At 36.2% G+C, this 19,815-nt stretch overlaps 1 protein-coding gene across 4 annotated transcripts in view; it reads right to left on the bottom strand.

Annotated features, from left to right (window-relative positions):
- The window catches only part of COL8A2 (collagen type VIII alpha 2 chain), a 1,617,206-nt gene that overhangs the window by 1,147,556 nt on the left and 449,835 nt on the right, over positions 1-19,815 (bottom strand). The window contains exon 3 of one of the 4 annotated variants that reach the window (XM_044059947.1): positions 12,297-12,456. The exons of the other annotated variants lie outside the window; for them this stretch is intronic. The gene's annotated coding sequence lies outside the window, so the exon portion shown is untranslated. The remainder of the gene's footprint in view (positions 1-12,296; positions 12,457-19,815) is intronic. 4 annotated transcript variants of the gene reach the window in all.

The following is a 19,815-nucleotide window of genomic DNA, read 5'->3' as shown; positions in this document are numbered from 1 at the left end:
GCCGGGTTGGCAACTCGACACCCTAACTGGGAAAAGCCAGAAGAAGTAGATTTAGATATTTTCATGCAAGCAAATGTGTTAATACTTAAAATGGTTAAACGTTTTACTTGAGATGTACATATGATTAAAGATCGAATATACAAAGTCATTATGTTGTGCAACATCAGATATAATCAGTTTACCTATTCTGATTGCTGGAACAGCAAAGACCTGTGATCAGAGAGTAGAAAACAGCTCTTGACTGAGTTTGCTCTCACTTTCTGTGAAACGATGACACAGGCAAGCAAGTATTTATTTATTTTATTTTATTTTACATTTGTTAACCGGGCTAGTCCAGCTGGATACATGTCCATTTTCAGTGGAGGCCCGAGGAGAAAAGTCTGCTACACTACTAAAATAATACTTTCAAAAAATACTTTACAAATACTTTAAAAAAATCAAGTCAGATACAACGATATGATAGAATAAACATTCAATTTCAGCCTGCTACATTGAGTATGGGATTTAAAGTAGCTTGGGTAGAAGATAAGGCAAACATTTACATACACAATTGTACTGCAAGAATAGTTGAAGCATGACTTATTGTTATGAAGGGAAATGGCACTCAGCTTGGAGAGGAGATATTTAAATTGCAAGAGAAGGAAGTAAGAAGAAGGATGGGTGGTGGAGAAAGCAGATAATATGGGAAAAAGAAAAGAAAAGGTTAGTCAGGGTTATGGCAAGAGCATAGCCAGTGGTTGGAAAGGAAGAGTTTTAGGTTGGTTTTGAATAGTGGGAGAGATGTAAGGCAAGTAAGGTCATTTGGTAGTTGGTTCCATATTTTACCCACTGAGTTGGAGAATAAGGAATTACCTGCTAAGTTATTAGATAAAGAAGTATGGATCAGAATTTTGTTGGATGATTATTGGAAAGTAGAAGACATTAGTCACATTTTTAAAATATTAAGCCTGCTAGATAAATACTGAGTTGAGGAACATGTTCTAGGTGATGTTAATGATTGATTACAGTCCCCAAATACTGCCCAAGGAATCACATTTACTGACTTTGCTGTTTAGTGTCCCTCTTGTACTTTTTTACATTGACATTCTGTAAGATCTGGAGTGCAGCCACCTTTAATACAATTATTATATATTAGTAAATGGTAGTTGTACATTTTTTTTTTTTTTGCATTAATGAAAGTTGGGGAAATGGGTATTGGGAATTTGTTCACTAGTCAGTTGCCTTATAGTGTGTTGTCATCAAATAATTGCTATTCAGTTTTTTCAGTCCAAATTGCTGTTTCTAGAGTTGTGTTTTATGCTCTTGAGAAAATTATGCCATACAATAATCAGCTATTATGTGCTTACATATGCATGTCATGGGAGCACATACATATATGAGACACATATGAGAGAAGTACATTTGCAAAGAAGCATCAGTAATAAGAAAACATGTACGTAGACCAGAATAATGATCTTCTTTACTAGATAAAGCGAAGCTGTTATATTATTAAAAAAACAAGTCTGCATACCAAAGTGGATGTAAGAAATAAGAAATTGTACAGATTTTAATCCATGCAAGACTTGGGAATATACTGGAAATATGAGCTTGGTGGTACAGAAGGCTGGAGCACAAACTATATCCCAAAGATATGGATTGAGTTAGTGCTGTGTGCAAAGAAGTCAGTAGGTATGGGTGGAAGTGAATGCTCCCATTCATTCAGGGAGGGTGGGGGGTCAAGATCGAGTTTACTATACTATCGCCTGTTGACAAAAGTCCAATTTGGTATAACAGTAATGGATGTCAGGGAAAAGCAGGATACTTTTCACCTGCCAGACCGTACAGGATTATTTTAGGTGTGTATGTATGTGTTTGTGTGTGTCTGTACATGCATTTTCATGTGAAGGTACCAATGCATCCTGTAGAACAGGACCATGTCGCAATAAGAAACATCCGCCATTGCTAAAGGGATAGTGGTTACAGCAAAAATAATCTTCACATAACTGAATGGTAGCCCACAATTTAATAGTTTCAGTCCAAGCATGACAGCAGCAGATAGGGATGCTAAGGGCTGATAACATGGAAGGGTGGTGGTTATCATAGAGGCAAAACAAGACTTGCAGCCAGGAATGCATTCTGTCCCTTCAAGACACACATATGGCAAAACAAAGATCTAAACATACATTTAAAAAATGTCAATAGAAATATAAACCTTAGTGTGGCAGTGACCCTTCTGCTAATGAGTCATCATTTAAGGGGTGGTAGATTCCAAAATGACTTTTACAAACTTCTTATCAAACAAAGCCTTTACTAAATGTTATTAAACCAAATAATCAGTCACTTAACATCTCTGGTTTGGAGGTTTTACAGTGGAATGTTACCACCCAGTAAATGTATTATTTCTTAAAGTTTGAATAGTGATAGCAGGTGACAAAACTGATGTAAAAAATAACAAGAAGCAAAAAGAAAGTAGAGACAAACTCAAAACTATTATAGCATCAATAGTATTTTATAACAAATTATTTTCATAGGTATTAGTTATAAATGAAAACATAGACAATTGTAATTAGAAAGCTTTTTTTTAAACTTTTTTTATTATATAAACATGAATGAAACGTGTGCCAGGGGCTACAGGAAGGCATCAGAAAGGTGACTTGAGACCTAAACTGGGTATCACATGGGGAACACAACACATTTCAAAGAAAAATAACATGAACACAGATGGAAAAATAAAATTAAATTAAATTAAATAAGGAGTAGCAACAAATCAAGGCTGAAATATGTTGCAGTGGGAATCATACAGAGGCCACAGAGACTATATTTAAACAACATCATCTCAGCACAAGGAATAATACAGTTTAAAAAAATCTAGAGGAAGAGAGGTAATGCAGTCATCCAAAACTGATGACTGCAGAGGTCCAAGATTATGGTTGATGGCAACAAGTTGACAAACTAGGGCTCATTTTCTTATGTTTTTATTTCTTTTGCGGTCTGCATAATGCAAAGTTTATTCAACTTGACCAAGTCTTCTTATGAATGTTTGGTCAGCTTGTGTGTATACGACTCACTGAACTCACTGCAAAATGTCATTTCATCGATCACTTTTTTACCATTATGTGATCTTCCTTGATCCAGCATTGCACTACCTGGGATCTATCAGCATCTTTAAAGCCGATTGGTAGGAATCAAATTAATAATAAATTTTAGTTTGCTTCACCTACTATGGGATCCTGTGCTGTTTTTACAGTGTATATGACACTGGATCTTTTATTAGTAAAATCCTGGGCAAACCAGGTCTGCAACTGATATCTACAGGTTTGTGCTCATCAAAGAATAATGTTTTGGATTTCTCACAGTTTTCTGGTTTCTTCATTTCATAAATAGATTCTTGTGAAATGAGCTGTTAGCTGCCTTCTGATATGTTCACTAACTGAGCACAGCTTCAAAGTAATGCATGTAACATTGCAAATTGCTGATTTATGTGGATTACTGTGTTATTTATGTGACTTAACACTGAAATACAACCTGGCATACAATGAGTGGGTTTTAAATCTGTTTAACTACGCTGCACACATATTTGCCACATTTGAATAGATTGATGATATCAGTATGCAAATATTTTCATTCACCTTGGTTTTAATGTCTTGGGTATCGAGTTTTGACGGCCAGCAATACTGTGCACCATTGTATTTTGTACTTTATTTCATGAATCTGAAGTTTATTAAATTGTTTGTATTTACATTTATAATTCAGTAGTTTCTATTCTGAATGTTTATGACATTAACTACTTTTATCATTAGATATTTTTGCTGTTGTGATTTATATTTTCCTGTCAGTGGGAAACATGGATGTTGGTGCCTTGTTGACGTCATTAAGAATGTTTGCTCAGTGCTACTGAGGAGAACCTGGGACCTACAGCTGTGTGTTTTGAAGTCTTGATAGAGGCAATAAAAGAAAACAAAATAGAAAAAGCACTGCATTAAAATAATTTTAAATTAAGACATAGACTGCTAGGATTACCCTCCAAAAACAGGAAAAAGATAAACTTGTTCATCACCATTCTGATGTAAAGATACAAGATGCTTAAAATGTATGACGCAGATTTCGACACTTTATGTTCTGGTCTCATGCTATAGCATCAACAGCTGATACTACAGAACAGCATCAAGTAACTGAAACAGATTTAAAAATGTAATATGTTATGCACTGCCATGCTGTTTCTGTGTGGGCTGGCAGTCAAAAGTGTATTACAGATTTTAGAATTATTAGGGGATCACAGATATAGTTTTCTTCTGGCTACTGTCTGCAAGGCAGTAAGAGCTAAGTGTGCTACAGTTTTCAAAGCTGTAAAGCACTTCATGTTAGTTTTTTCTCTGTGTCTTGCAGTATATTGATGAAGCTAAAGCTCTATATACTGCAAAGAACTGTGGGAGAACTATGTGTGTTACAACTTTCAAGCCTGTAAAACAATCAGCACTCCTACACTTGTTTACCACTCTCTCTCTCTCTGAAAATATCTGGTAGGTTGAGGGGCAGGTGAAGTTTTCAGATTATGACCAAGCTGTCACAGGTTCTCAAAATGAATGTCAAGATTCCTCTGTCAGTTTGCACTTCATTCCATTCATGAGGTGAATTTTGTAACATCCATTTCAAACATATAACAACTTGCTTCTGATCATTTACTTTGATATACTATCAGGATATTATGCAATTACTTAAATTGGCTTGTATCGTAGACAATTACCAGTAGGATTAGTGCCTAATATGAATCACTGTGGCTATGAGGGATGTTCTTTATGATTTATGCACCCGTGGTGGTGGTGCTGCGGTAGCGTTGTCGCCTCACAGTAAGACGCTGTCTGGTTCGATTCTCAGCTAGAGCGTCTTCTGCGTGGAGACATGCGTGAATGGGCATACCTTTGTTGAAGGTTGTGCATCAGGCCTGGCAAGCCGGTACATAAAAATCAACTGCCAATCATTAGCGGACCGGAGTTCCACCGTGGCGACCCCTAACCAGGAAAAGCCAAAAGACACAAACAAACAAACTTATTGAGTGATGTGATGGTTACATAACGCTTACCGATTCTATTTAGCTCTCCTTTTCTTCATTCCACATTATTTATTTTGCTCTTCGTGGTTATATGGTGCAGTCATTACATATAATCAGTTAAACAGCATTGATTATTGGTTCAGAGATTCCATCTACTAAGAGACTGCTCTATGTAATTTCTTACAACACTGTCCATTTTAATAAGGCTTCTCTGTCAACTCTGCAAAATCAGATACTTTTATTTGCATCATATGGCATTTGTTCTTCCCTGTAGAGTTCTCTATGACCTGCCTTCCATTTAGACCTTCATCAAACTGATTTCTCATCTTTATTTCAATTGATTTGTTCAGCCCTCAAACAACATTTTTTTCGTTCTTGATTACCTCTCCCTAGCTGCCCTGTTACTTTAATTGTTTCTTTGCATCCCCACACAAATACAGATGTAAAGAAACAGTTGCAGGATGTGTGGAAGTGCATGCTCTACACTGAGCAGCATGTTATATCTTGGGGTTACTATACTTGTCTAACAGAAGGGTATCAGAGCCCTCAGTGAATGAAGCACTGCTTTTTACTATAGGTTATTTCCAAATGTAATGTTATTGTATTGCTTCTTGTATTACTATTATTGGTTTAAGTAAAATGCAGCTCACCTTAAAGTAAACATGCTGGTATTTTTTAACAAAATAAGTTCTTTTTCTATAGAGGAGTAGGCAATTTCAATGTCTGCCATTATGTGGCAGTTAATTCAGGAGATATTCTATTCTTTGTTTATCTGCTGACCAGCCTTTGGTAACTCTGTATCAAAAACATTGTTTGCACTACGGTCCTGTTACAGAGAACAGCACTTTGATGTTTAGTATGTCCTTGGATTTCTCTGCTTAAAGGAGTGTCTTCTGAATGTTCATAGCAGTGGAACTAACATCAAATAAACACAAGCTACTTTGGATGTCTAGAGCATATTTGGTTTATACTCATGTTTCATCATGTGGGTGACTATATTGAAGCAAGTCTTTTCTCCTAGAATATGTTGTTTTTGAACTGGAATGTTTACAGCTACAGCTAAAGACAGTGGAAACATTTGTGATTTATTTGCAGTTTTTTGTTGTGATGCCATTTTGAAGTGCTACTCTGCTCAGTGTACAGGTTTTCCTATTATCTTTGTTTAGAACAAAGTAATTACTGTACATATAGTTTATGGTCTGCTAAAAAAAGTGACACCGTTCTTTTATAAGCAGAGTTAGTTTCTGACTTAACTTGAACACATTAGCTCTTCTGTATGGCTTTGGATTAATACACATTTTCTACACTTGTGTATTTGCTACAGTGAGTTTGTAGGAGGACAATGTAAACACTATGAGGATGGCATGGCCACTACAGAGACCGACTTTCATTTTGAAATAACATATTAGTAGTCATTCAGTGAAGCAAAGGAAGAAAGGTCCTTGCATTTAACTAGAAATGGCTGTCCCTATCAGTGGTTGGGCCCCAGATATCACCCACCTCCTTCCCTGCTTCCCCACAGCAATACATATTTTGGTGATAAAACTTTATGTACTAAACGGCTAAACAACTTTCAGTTTACTGCACTCAAAATTATTTTAAACTATTAATATTGCATTATGTTTTCCGAATCATTAAGCAGTCATATGCAAGTCACATTCTGATTTACTAGATAATCCTGTACAAATATTTGATACTAGACAGAGAAGAATTAATACCTTGAAATAACACCTGTTGCAACACCAGTAGAAAGCAATACACAGCCAGCAGTTATAAAATCAAATTTATTCAGTTCTGATGAAGTTCTGAAATGAATAAGAATTATGGTGCTCAACTGGAATAAATTTGGTTTTGAAAACTGCTCGCTGTGTGTGGCTTTCTACTGCTGCTGCTGGGTGTGATACAATAATGGCAAAGGGCCTCTTTACTGAAAGGCATAATAATGTGGAAAGACTGTTGCATTGGGGATTGTGCAAACTTTCCAATACTGAAGCACTGGAAACATTAGCCACAAAGCATTATAATGAATGATGAAGTTTATATCACATGAAATCACCCATTACGAACAGTTATGAAAATAATGCCAGAAAGCCAGATATATTAGTCCATGAAAAGAAGACAAAAAGTAGCATTGGTTATTGAAATTGCTACAACTGATTACATTGTCTTACATACAGGGAGACACAAAGTAATAAAATAGCACTATTTGCAGGCAAAAACAAGGGCAATGTGGGATAAGGACACTCAGACAGTTCCAGTATTAGTCATAGTTGCAACGGGTCTCAAAAAAAGAAATTGGCGTCATATTTAGATATGATACCACTATATGTAACTCCATGCAAATTACAAAAAGCACTGTTTCTAGGTTCACTGCAGGTGCTGTGAAAATCACTTTTGGCTAACATCAAAGATTGAAACAATACCAATTTCATGAACTCTAATCATACTTTAACTTAGGAATAAGGTCCATTCCAGTCATGGTACTAGAAACTCAAAAGAAAAATTAAACTGGCAAAGTGGCTCTGTCACAGGGTGAAGTAAGATAAGAAGCAATATATGGCCACTTCAAAGTGTTTGTAAACGAGTTGCAAGGAGAAAGAATTAAGGGAAGATAAAAAAAAAAAAACATGTTTGGAGAGATGATAACCCTAGACAATGGGCAATAAAAAGGTAGTGATCATTATATGACAGGACAATGCTGTCCTACAGAAGATGACTATAACAATGGAAGAATAGAGTATGACATTCTACTGACATGTTGGGGAACATAGGATGACTCGGACTGACATTACATTACTGCATTTCATCTCTGTATTTCAATATAAAAAGTTGTGGGAAGGTAGTTTTCAATGTAGGATATGTACGAAGGCAAACATATATTAACATAAAGTATCAAAGGATGAAGAAAAAGAAGAGAAGGAACATGTGAAAACTTTGAAAATAAGGCACAGCGATCAAATAACTGGACAGTGGGTGCAATGTTGTTGTTGTTGTCTTTCGGCTTTTCCCGGTTAGGGGTCGCTACAGCAGAACTTCAGTCAGCTGATTGGCAGTAGATTTTTGACGAATGCCGAGGTGCCAGCTTGACGTTCAACCTTCAATGAAGGCACACCCATTTACGCATGTCTTTCGAATGCCCACCGAACTGTGGGGAGGACATGCAGACTCCACACAGAAGGCACTCCCTGCACTCCAGCCGAGAATCAAACAGTGGGTGTAATAGAACCGGCAAATATGTCTCATGGAATGGTGCCTTATGCCAGGCAAACTTTGACAATGATGTTTAACAGTTTGCAGTCAGTAAGAGCAAATGCTCAAATAACTGAACATTCTTTATTCACATAATTTTTTTTTTTTTTGCTGTTAGGCTGCTCTGTGTCTGAGGCAGAGGTACAGTAGAGTCTGAGAATTTACCTTTTTTCTTGCATTTTTGTATAATCTAAAAATCTTGATCTTTTTTGCTGTTTCATAAGATAATCTGTTCATCCATAACAGAGGATTTAGGAAATATTGATTCAGGCTGCAGAGTGAAAAATACAGTTTTCTGAAGTCCCCCTCTATCTAGTTAACAACACCCAAAGGAGCTTACTTGAGTAGAAAATGCATAAACACTCTGCATGTGCAGTTGTCCTGAATAAACTTGGTAGCAGTCCTTACCATGTTACTTTGCAAATATCCATTACTGAATCGTCCATAATAGCTATATTACAGTTGACAAATTGTTTGTAAATCAGGAACATGCCTTCACATCTTACCAGTCTCTCAGATCATTCATATTTCATCCTTTCACTGAATTCTCCAATGAAAGACTTATCAAGAGCTTGGTAGCTATGCTGTTTAAAATCACACCACTATAAATGCTGAATAATAAAGATGACAGCATGTTCATGAAAATATTGTAAAATAGGATGCCATGACATCCTTATATCAGGATATGCTTTAAGTCATACCAATGGAGCAGACATAGTGTTAGGGAGTGAAACAAGAGTATTGAGAACATTGTAAGATTACAATGAAACCTCTCAAGATTAAACTGTTAATGCAAAAGCTTCGGTGAAAATAAATTATATTTTAATCAGAATAACTGATATAGCTTTGTGTTATTTGAAACAAAAATAGTTTCAGTTACTTTATTATCATGATTCCCTTTGAATAAGCAAGTTAAGATTGTTAGCTGCAAACTGCCTATTATCTTTCAGGTAATCCACTTACAGTTAACAATTTGAGACTTGCAGCATTGATTTGTTGCAGAACATTACTTACTTAGTTGAAATAAAAATGTTGAAATTTTAAGTAAGCGAAACATAAATTCCTGTAGTTTTCTGAATAAAAATAATATTGAATGAACTCCTGAAAAGTATTATATAATAGTAATTCATATGTCTGAATGCACTGTTTGTATTTGATGTGTACAACCAAGGCAATATGAGATTATTTATGCACAGCATTCTTGTTTTTTGTAACTGTTAGCATTTTTGATAGTCTATGTTTCTGATATTTCCATTACTATGTATACAGTATTCCTTACTGCTGAAAAAGCACATTGCTTAAAGAATTTACCTACTGTAGATGCCAAAAGTGCGGTTGGAAATGTTGCTAGTTGTACTAGCACTGACCCCCTTCCAGTATGTACTTTTACATATCACATGCCTAAATATGGTATTTTTTATCATAATTAGCTATGAAGCCTTTATACTGCTTCCTTGTGCTGTAGCCTCTAATTACCACTTTCTCATGCCAGAATGCTTTAATCAATTTGCCTAATTGTGTTTTGGTTTAAAATAAACTGAAATAAATAATTCTCTTCTGTCAAAATCTGATCTTGAGAGAAATGTGGAACCAGCACACCATTTATGAGTAATTTCCTTAGCTGACCTACCCCCCTCTAAGAATGTTCTGTTTCCTTTCTTAGTACTCACAAAATAAATATGACATGGTGAGAATAGCATAAGTGTTTATTATAGCATTGTTTACATATGCTGTAATTGCTGGTGACAAAAGATTTTGGAAATATAGACACACAGTATTTATTTAGGAATAAAATTATTTTAGGCATTTAGAATCAGAGACTAAATGAAATTTATCACAGTCATTGCCTAATAAATAAAAAAATATATATGTGTCAAGCAAAGTTCCAATACAGAAACTGTTCTAGTATATGGTATTTGGGCTTACATATGATGTATACTAACAGTGCCAATAACATTTTAGACAGTTATCAAATTTAAAAGGTGATCCTTTATTCTCAGGACTGTGGGAATACTGCAGTGGTTTGTAGAGGTATACTATATATATTTCAATATGAATATGATATGATTTGAGTGGCATTCAAAAATTAAATTGAACCAAAGTGCTAAACTTCTTATCAAACTCCAAAGTGCCTTCCTTTTTTGAGGTGGTTTTAATTTAAGTTTCTAAACAGTTTAGTGCCATTTACAGTGGTACAAAATATTTTTGTTACAAATTTGTTTTCAGTAGTGTAGATAGTACAAAAATGTGATGTACCCACATAAACAATAACTGCAGAAAAAAAACTCTGCTATACCTACCCATTCTACCGATTCACCTGTATACTGGAGCAGGTGTCTGCATTGGCATCATCATCAAATGCATATAGCCTGCATTTTTTGGCCTTAACTACCTAGTACGTTAAGGTTAGACAATGAAGCATGATCTCTGAGGATATGCCCACCCTGGCTAGGGCAATAACATCTCATTGACTATATACCACACCTTATCACAGTAATTATTTCAAACCATGGCCTCCCCCAGTGCTCAAATGATGCACCCACATTGGCATAGACCCTCCCCTCAGGAAAAGCATGCCCATCCCCCTCCTTTTTTAACCTCTCATCAGATCCCTGAGCTCTTAATTGAACTTAGGTTACCTGGGTCTTAGTCATGGCTTAATTCCACTATACCTCCAGCTTAGTATTTTGTCAAAGTACTTGGAGAGCCTAGATCTCCAGATATGAACGTTATAGTATATATACTAACCACTTTCTCTAATGCAAAATAATACTCTGATAATACCACATTGACCTCTTCCACTGATGTTATGATATGTAATAGCTTCTCTACCTTTTTCTTTATTTGTTGTGACATTTTGTTCCTGTTAACTACTTTGCATTTCACACCATCAAGTAATGCTGATTATTTTTTATTTTCTTTCATAGTACCAAGCTGCTGGCTTCTAGATGAATATCGTCCCTTTCCACAAAGACATTTTTCTTCAGTCCTTCCTCTTCAAGGATATCCCACATAAACACCATAGAGATGTCTGCTGGTCATTGCAGTAGATTGCTTTATTTTCCATTATGATACTTATCCCTTAAACAGATGCTTAAAGATTACCTATACTGCACTCATCTTCTAGAATACAAAATAAAACTGTTTTATATATATATATATATATATATATATATATATATATATATATATATATCTTTGTGTGTGTGTGTGTGTGTGTGTGTGTGTGTGTGTGTGTGTGTGTGTGTGTGTATATATATATATATATATATATATATATATATATATATATATATATATATATATATATATGTGTGTGTGTGTGTGTGTGTGTGTGTGTGTGTGTGTGTATATATATATATATATATATATGGGACCCAGACACTTGTGCGAATTTAACTTTCACCGAAAGTCAAATTCGTGCTCACACATACCCAAAATTGCTGTTCATCGAAGCAGCAAGTTCGGGTCTGTGTGAGTGGTGTGCCAGTCGCACTGTGGTGCGAGTAAGGGAATATTCCTTTACTCCACTGTAGTGCGACCTTGGAGTGAGAATATTTAAGTAGGGGGTGTGGGGGGTGCAGGGGGGCAAAGCAAAAACATTTAATTAGTGGTTTTATTTAGTTTTTTTTTTCACAGTTTAACGGAACCGCTTTTTCGATTAAAGCGCTTTCGTTAAACTGTGATCGGTATATATTCATCCAGATGAAGACACTTGCTTTTTCGAGCAAGTGTCCTAGATCCATAAATATATATATATATATATATATATATATATATATATTCAATTCCAGTTTAATTTTTTATCACTTTCAGAATATGCACGTGATTTAAGACAACCAGTTTTTATAGACCATAAATTTTGCAATACATTGTTCAGTTTTATTTCATTTTACACACCTTGTTAAATTTTATTTCAGTTATTTTTGGTTCAGACCTCAATTACTCAGGTATTAAATTCCATACTTAAGGAACACGATAGTAAAAAGAATTTAATTCAGAAAGCTGTAAATAGTACCTGGAAATCATTCAGACCCTTCATCCAGATGAAGAAACCAGCTGTGGGGAAACTCTTTAAATGGTTTGGATACACAGTGTTGTGCTTGATAACAGAAGACGAGTACCTTATACCTAAGTGTTACCAGCACCCATTGCAGGAGATGCACAACAGGTGCTGCCTGTGAATAGAGAAAAGCAATAGAATCATGTGACCTCTAGCCATGAAGACCTCATTCACTACTTTGATGAGTGTGGTAGCAATGCAGTGCCCTATGTGGTCACACATAATTCAACATTAATTAATTGCACTGCAGTCCTTTATTCTATCTTCTTACCCAGTGATGTGAGTTAAGGCACCAACAAAAAATCCTGAAGAAATTTCACATCTAAAGCCTCATTTATTATGTATTTATTTATTTAATACATTTTTGATGTGGATGGTAATTAAGACATCTATCAAGATGGGGGAAAACACAATCTCAGATAGTAATAAAACCGGATGAAAATCATTGGACCAACTACTGCCAAACAGGATTTAGCTTACCTGTTTTATTAAGGATACAGCTGACAAGTGCATACCTTAAATCAATTCCAAGACCTCAGAGTTTTCTACAGCTATAAATTCCTATCATTCAAAATCCAAAGGCACTCACTCACTCACTGTTACTGCTTTGCTCAGAGGATGCACTAATGCTATGCTCAGAGGATGTACTAAAGGCAGCACCACTGCTAATGGTTTTTACCTCACAGGACGAATTATCAAGAACCAGCCTCTCAGTCTGAGGCGGAAAGTACGTCATGAGCAATAGAACAGGCTGCAGTACATAACCTTTCCAGTACTTTGTAATGATGATCTGGTCTAAAAAGAGCACAATATTGCCTTTTTTAGAGGAGATTTCTTCCCACTAAATACAATGATCGTCAACGTTTAGCTTGACTTCCAACAGGCATGTAGGTGTCCAGTGATGTGCCCCATTTGTTCTTTTCGGTGTCCAGTGATGACCACCATTTGTTATTTTCGGTGTTCAGCGATGACCCCCATTTGTTCTTTTCTTCTTTTCCTCAGCTTATGCTCATACCATGGCCTTTCAACCCCCAGCAGAGACACGCCATGTATAGCAGCACACAGTTTGGTTCCAGTTAAAGCATGTTTATGTGCAAAGTTACTACACCTGAATGATTAGTGTGGCCATCATCATCCACTAACGGATCCTGATCCTCCTATACAGAGTTCGTTCTTCTTGCATTTCTTATCTCCCAAGTTGCTATAAGAACGCTGATGCACTTTCATCCCAGGAAAATGGTACGATTACTTATGGATTGTATTTGTGTGGGTAGTGTTATCACTGACAGTCAATGCTTAATTATGTCTACTACTATACTATGTATAACAGTTCAGTGAAGAATATAGTTTTAATTTCAGAGTGGCTGAAATCTCTGCTACTGCTGTTTTCCCTGCACAGGCTTTCTTCACTGGGATGTATGTTTGTGTGTGTGTTTGCGTGTGTGTGTGTGTGTGTGTGTGTGTGTGTGTGTGTGTGTGTGTGTGTGTGTGTGTGTGTGTGTGTGTGTGTGTGTGTGTGTATATATATATATATATATATATATATATATATATATATATATATATATATATCACACATCCAACACTCACACTCATACTCCCACCTCCCTACCCTAACCCACACGCACAACTTACAAAACACACACATACACTCACTTACCTTCACTTCTGTAAAACATCCCAACTCACACACTTCCCGTCCCGTAGCTGACATGCATAAGCACAAATTCGAGATATTTGAATTTGCACTTATGCAGATTCACACTTCTGCATTTTCAACTTTACAGTCTCGAGTTACTGAATTTCGAGCATTCAGTAATTCGGGATTGTGAAGGGGAACTATATATATATATATATATATATATATATATATATATGTATATATATATATATATATATATATATATATATATATATATATATGGGTCTACTTCTTCTCATCGAAAGGATACTTTACCGAATACCAGACAGCCAAACCCACTTTAGCAAAAGTGCATTTAGACAAAAATGCACATTTATGAAGAAAACTTTACTGAACAACGGTTGGTGGTTCCATGAACCATGTGGTAGTATAGGTGGGTTCATTTCTAATTGCTGTTGAACTTTTTAGGGGAGAGGAACCTATAATGTTGAGAGAACTTCTTGTTATACATTATGATACAGTGGAGATAAGGAAATATACCCTTTTCCCCACTGTAGTGCGATCTTGGAGTTAGTATATATGACATGGATACTACTCACTTCACTCTGGGAAGAGGGTATGTGAACATGTGCTCAGAGGACAGACTCCATGTATTATTACTGACAGACAGCAAACAGCATTTTATGCACTTGCCTGTCAGAGAGGCAGTGCCACTGGAGGAATACTCCTCATAGAAATGGGTGATATACCCCACACTCCCATCCACTGCACATCACCCTTGAACATGTTATAGACATATACACAGGGAATAGATTGCGCTTAAAGAGAATTCACAGTTTCTGGAAAATAGCATGATGGTACCAGTCTTGCAGCCTGACTATCACCTCAAGGAGGAATGAATTAGCCAAAACACTTGTGTCTCCTAGAAGTACAAATGGACTGACTAGGCAAGTGGGTGTAAATGTCATGGTTACTACAGGTAGGAAAAAAAAATGTCACCTATATACAGTTTCTTTACAACTGAATTGCACATTACTTTTAATGCTGCTGAAATTGGTATTAGGAATTTGGTTTATTACAACTGTGGATCATTAAAGTGATTTATTTTTTTTTTATTAGGAGTACAACCATCATATTTTGGCAGTGATGTTTAAAGAAATTCAAGATTTTATTCAACCAGAGGAGGAGGACATAAACTAATATAATGGAAACTGTAGGCACTTTGAGTATATTTGATATGAAAACCCAATCCTTAGATTAATATTGAGACAGACTGGATGTGTTTTGCAAAACTGATTATAAATGAAGATAGAAAAATAGCCACACGTCTCTGTGTTTGTGAAGTTCAAGTCTTCCATTTAATGGAATAACTCCTAAATTCTAACACACCCAATATAAATTTGCATTTAGTTAGCAAGCTTATTGCAAAATTATTTTAAGCCTAAGTCTAGCGAAATACTTGTGGAATACTGATTTCAATCTCACACTAGAGCATCATTATCTGCCTATGTGACTGAACAGATAAAATGAGCCTTAGGCTATATATAGGGAGAGACTTTTTAGCAGAGACTGAGACATACTGTTGTTTCTAAAACAAATGATGCAGTCAAGAAGGATTAATATAAGAAAATAGCCTTACATTTCACATGCTTTAGCTTTAAACATTGTTGTAGCAGTGGAAACACTAACTAAAATGCAAAATGCATTTGATATGCAAATTATTAACTGTTACTAGTATATAACAAAAATACCATGCTTGTGGTAGAACTGGGCACATGGCAAGAATATGTTAAAACAAGAAAAATAAATGCATGTGAAAAACTAGTGTTAAAAGAGCTAAAAGGACATTTTGCACTGATTACTTAGATTTCTGTTAAGATAAAATCTATATTGTTTATGCAAGCATTTCCTTTGCATATTATGCAAAGCCTGAGTCTGAAAAATCCTGAACATTTCTTAGTACAAACAAAAATAAAAGGCAAGCTTAAGGACTTTGAACTGGAATCTAGAAGCAGTGTTATCATTATGAATGAAAATAAATTCATGGAAATACAAAAAATGTATGCAATGGAATTTATAACAAACAATTAGTAAGAGATGCTGGTATGAAAGTTGCTTGCATGTAAAAAAAAAACACTGGCTGAAGAATGCCCAATAGAAGGTTGTTAAACAAAATTTTGTTAAATCTGGGAGAGATAAAGTATTAGTAAATGCAGTGTGTTAAGGTAACTGCTTTCTTTGACAAGGTTGCAGACTTCCAACGATTGTGGCTGTTAGCTCACAGATTTAAGACTATGAGCTGCTAACTAGATGTTCCCTGTAGCCCAGGGCTTCATTCCTTCAGCCTCTATTTGCCTACTGTGTGATTTTGAGCAAGCCACTTACCTATACAGTGTTCCTGGACTAAGTCTGAAAAGGGACTGTGTGGATCAGTTAATAAATAAATATTAATACATTTTTAGTCTGGCAATTGACTCAGAGGGTTGAGGCTTGGAGCTGTAGTTCCTGTGATACAGAGTTGATCCCTTATTTGCCTATTGTGTGACCTTGAGTAAGTCTGTTAAGCAGACAGTGATTTAGGGAAACTGAAAATTTGGGCTAGGCTCCTCAGTGGTCTCCTGGACTACAAGCCAAGTAACTGCCTATGATGTACTATGAAAATGAAACTCCGGAAAGTACTTATGAAGCACAAAACAGTATTATGAATAAACTGGTGTATTAGCAAGAATCAAAATTAGTATTTATGATCTAGTAGATGCCAAAGTTAGACTTTTCAGACCCACATCAGCTGACTATGTTATATGTAGTAAGGCTGAAGGTAAAGTAAGCAGTTAAAAGGGAAAATGATTGCTCAGGTAAAGTATTCAGATTGGGTCAGCTTTTATAATTTCATAGGTTCTTACTAGGTAACTGATCTGTGATGGTCTTAACAAAGCTAGCTTTACATTGTCATTGTAGTTTTATCCCCTATAATTTGCCAAGTAATAACTCAGAGATGTGCCAAACAAGGATATGTTGGGGCATTTACATGCATCCCCTATCCAAGGTGGACACAGGTGGACACAGGTGGACACAGGTGCTATATAGGTGATAAATGTATGTATTATTCTCTGTGATACAAACCTATCCCTCCAATATGCTCTCTTTATTTTGCAAAAGAAATTGACATGCCTTGAGTTGGTGTTTATAATACCACTGGACTTGTAAATGTGTAATAGGTCTGAGAGAATATGGTCTGTCGAAGCTCTATATGTGAGGCAGAGGTCACCTTTCAGTAGCTTATATGCTATTAAGGAGAGGTGCAAGGCTTTGAGATGGTCTGCATAATTTTTACAATTTAAGCCCTTGATTTTTTTTTAGTGAGAAAGCATTGTGGTCATTCCATTTGTGACAGGTAATTAGCCAAAGGGCATTATACTCAATGATTAGGCTAATGAGTGCAGAGCACAGTGGAATGATAACATCCATGGGTCTCAAGGCAATACCATTAGATATAACCTCTGTTGTGAAAAACGACTTCCTTACAACAGGGGATATGTGGTAACCAAACAACAGTTATTTGTTGACATAGGTTCCCGCATCTGTAAGTACAGGATCACTTTTCAGGGGTGTGTTGTCAATGTGATCGTTTCAAATGGAGTTATGCTTGCTGAAGAATACAATTATACACTTCTTGGCAATTCATTTTTGTTCTTTCGTTAATTTCCATAATACTGAAGTCACTTGGAATACAGCAGATGAACTTTTGCTAGACTTAAAAATGTTGAAAAGACCCAATTTATTTTTACCGTATCATAGTGGATCATCACATTCTTTTTCACCCCATTCCTGAATGTTAATTTCATTTAGATTAATCTGAACTTCATAACTTCTATTATTGAATTAGTTACAGTATAAATAAAATAGACTTTGGCAAAATTATGTGCCCTTCTGTAACTTCCTACCATAAATGTATGTATATAAATTAGTGTACCCATAACCTTAAAAAGGTGGCTAAAACTATGCAACCTTAAATTAATATACTTAAAGTCATCTGGTACACAGGGCTTTGCAGGAGGTGTGTCCATTCTGAAAAAAATGAGTATTTCTGCATTATTCTGATAGCTATATTTACTAAGACAAAAATTTACAGCAGATGTTTCACATAATAGAATTGAACATGTGGGAGATGAATTTGGGAGAGTCACATGCCCATCTTTTGCCTTATCATAATATGTTCTTAACAAATCTTGCAGCTTTGTAAAAATCTTTACATTGTTTGTTGCTCAGAGTTGTGTAATGATGTGGTAAAATAGGAATTATAAATAAGTAGGCTAAAATTGTGCTCCAGTCTGCTGAAGCATTTATTATTCCTCTGTTAGAGAGTTGATCCTTTTCTGGAATATAGCATGAAATGGCACATGAATTGTACTTTTATGCAATGAGAAACACCTTGGTTGTATGTCATATGCACTGATGCTTTTTTAACAAAAGTATTCATATCTAGTGAAAAATGGTTTGCAGTAATTACAGGAATCTAGGAACATAGGTTCATAGGTTCATAGGTAGGTACTAGGCTATTGGGCCTAGGGCCTATATAAGCATAGCCAAACAGTACCCTGGCTTTTGCCAACCAAGAAAATTATTTTCCTGTGCCCCTGTCAAGCAGAGCCACAGCAGTGATCCCCGGGGTGAATTTCCTATCTCCCATCTAATCATCAAGATTTTTCTTGAAGAGTGCTAATGAGGAGCTTTGTTTGATATAGATAGGTAGTTTGTTCCAGAGTATGGGAAGTCTCTGGGACAGGAGTCTATCCCTCCAGCATGTTCTGTTTATTGTGGTGACAAGGTATAGGTCCCTAGAGCATGTAGCTCGAAGGGATTGGGATTTCTTTACGTGGAGCATGTCCAACAGCTCTGGGTTTGACATAGCTTTGTATGTTAGGCAGAGATCGCCTCTGAGTAGGCAATATGCAACAGAGTAAAGCTGGAGTTTTTTGAGACGGTCTGCGTAGGGCATCTGTTTGAGGCCAGTAATCCTCTTTGTAAGGTATTTCTGCGGCCTTTCTAGTTGTTGTAGATGTCTTGTGAGGTACATACCAAAAGGGGCATTGTATTCTATAATGGGTCTAATGAGTGATGAGTTGAAGGGAACAATGACCTCTTTTTTCCTGGATGAGAAACCTTTTGTGATGAGGTGTGCCACATGGAAGGATTTCCTGACTACTGTGGCGATGCGATTATCAAAGGAGCAACTACTGTCCACTTGTGTCCCAAAGTCTGTTATCACACTTTCGATGTTAAGTAGACTACCGCCTATGTGGTAGTTCATGGGTACAGAGTTTTTACCAAAAGGGATGACAATGCACTTTTTGTCATTGAGCTTGAGGCCATGGCTTTGACACCAGGCATCTGTCTCAGTGAGGCCCTTTTGTAAGATGTCCACATCATTAGGAGTTTTGATTATGGCTCCCAGTTTGCAGTCATCTGTGAACTTTGTTAGCCAAAGACTTTCTGTGTTAGCCTGTACTTCAGAGAAGTAGATACCAAACAGAAGAAGACCTAGGACTGAACCCTGTGGTACTCCACTTGTCACTGGTCTGAAGTTGGATTTAGAGTCTGCTACTTTCACAGTTTGGGTTCTGTCAGTGAGCCAGTTGGCAACCCATCTTGTGATATAGGGATTTATACCTAGTTTAGTGAGTTTGTCTATAATTCCAGAGTGGGGGATGGTGTTGAACACCTTGGCAAGATCTAGATAGGCTGTGTGAACCACCTTACCCTCATCTAAGGCTTTGGTGAGCTCTTCAAAGAAGTCTATCAGGTTTAGGAGACATGATCTGCGTTTTACAA

Source organism: Protopterus annectens, chromosome 1.part2, assembly GCF_019279795.1.
Source record: "Protopterus annectens isolate FY-2018-M chromosome 1.part2, PAN1.0, whole genome shotgun sequence".
In the NCBI taxonomy this organism is placed as follows: Eukaryota; Metazoa; Chordata; order Ceratodontiformes; family Protopteridae; genus Protopterus; species Protopterus annectens.
The sequence above is the reverse complement of the archived record's forward strand: the minus strand, read 5'-3'. Positions and strand labels throughout refer to the sequence as shown.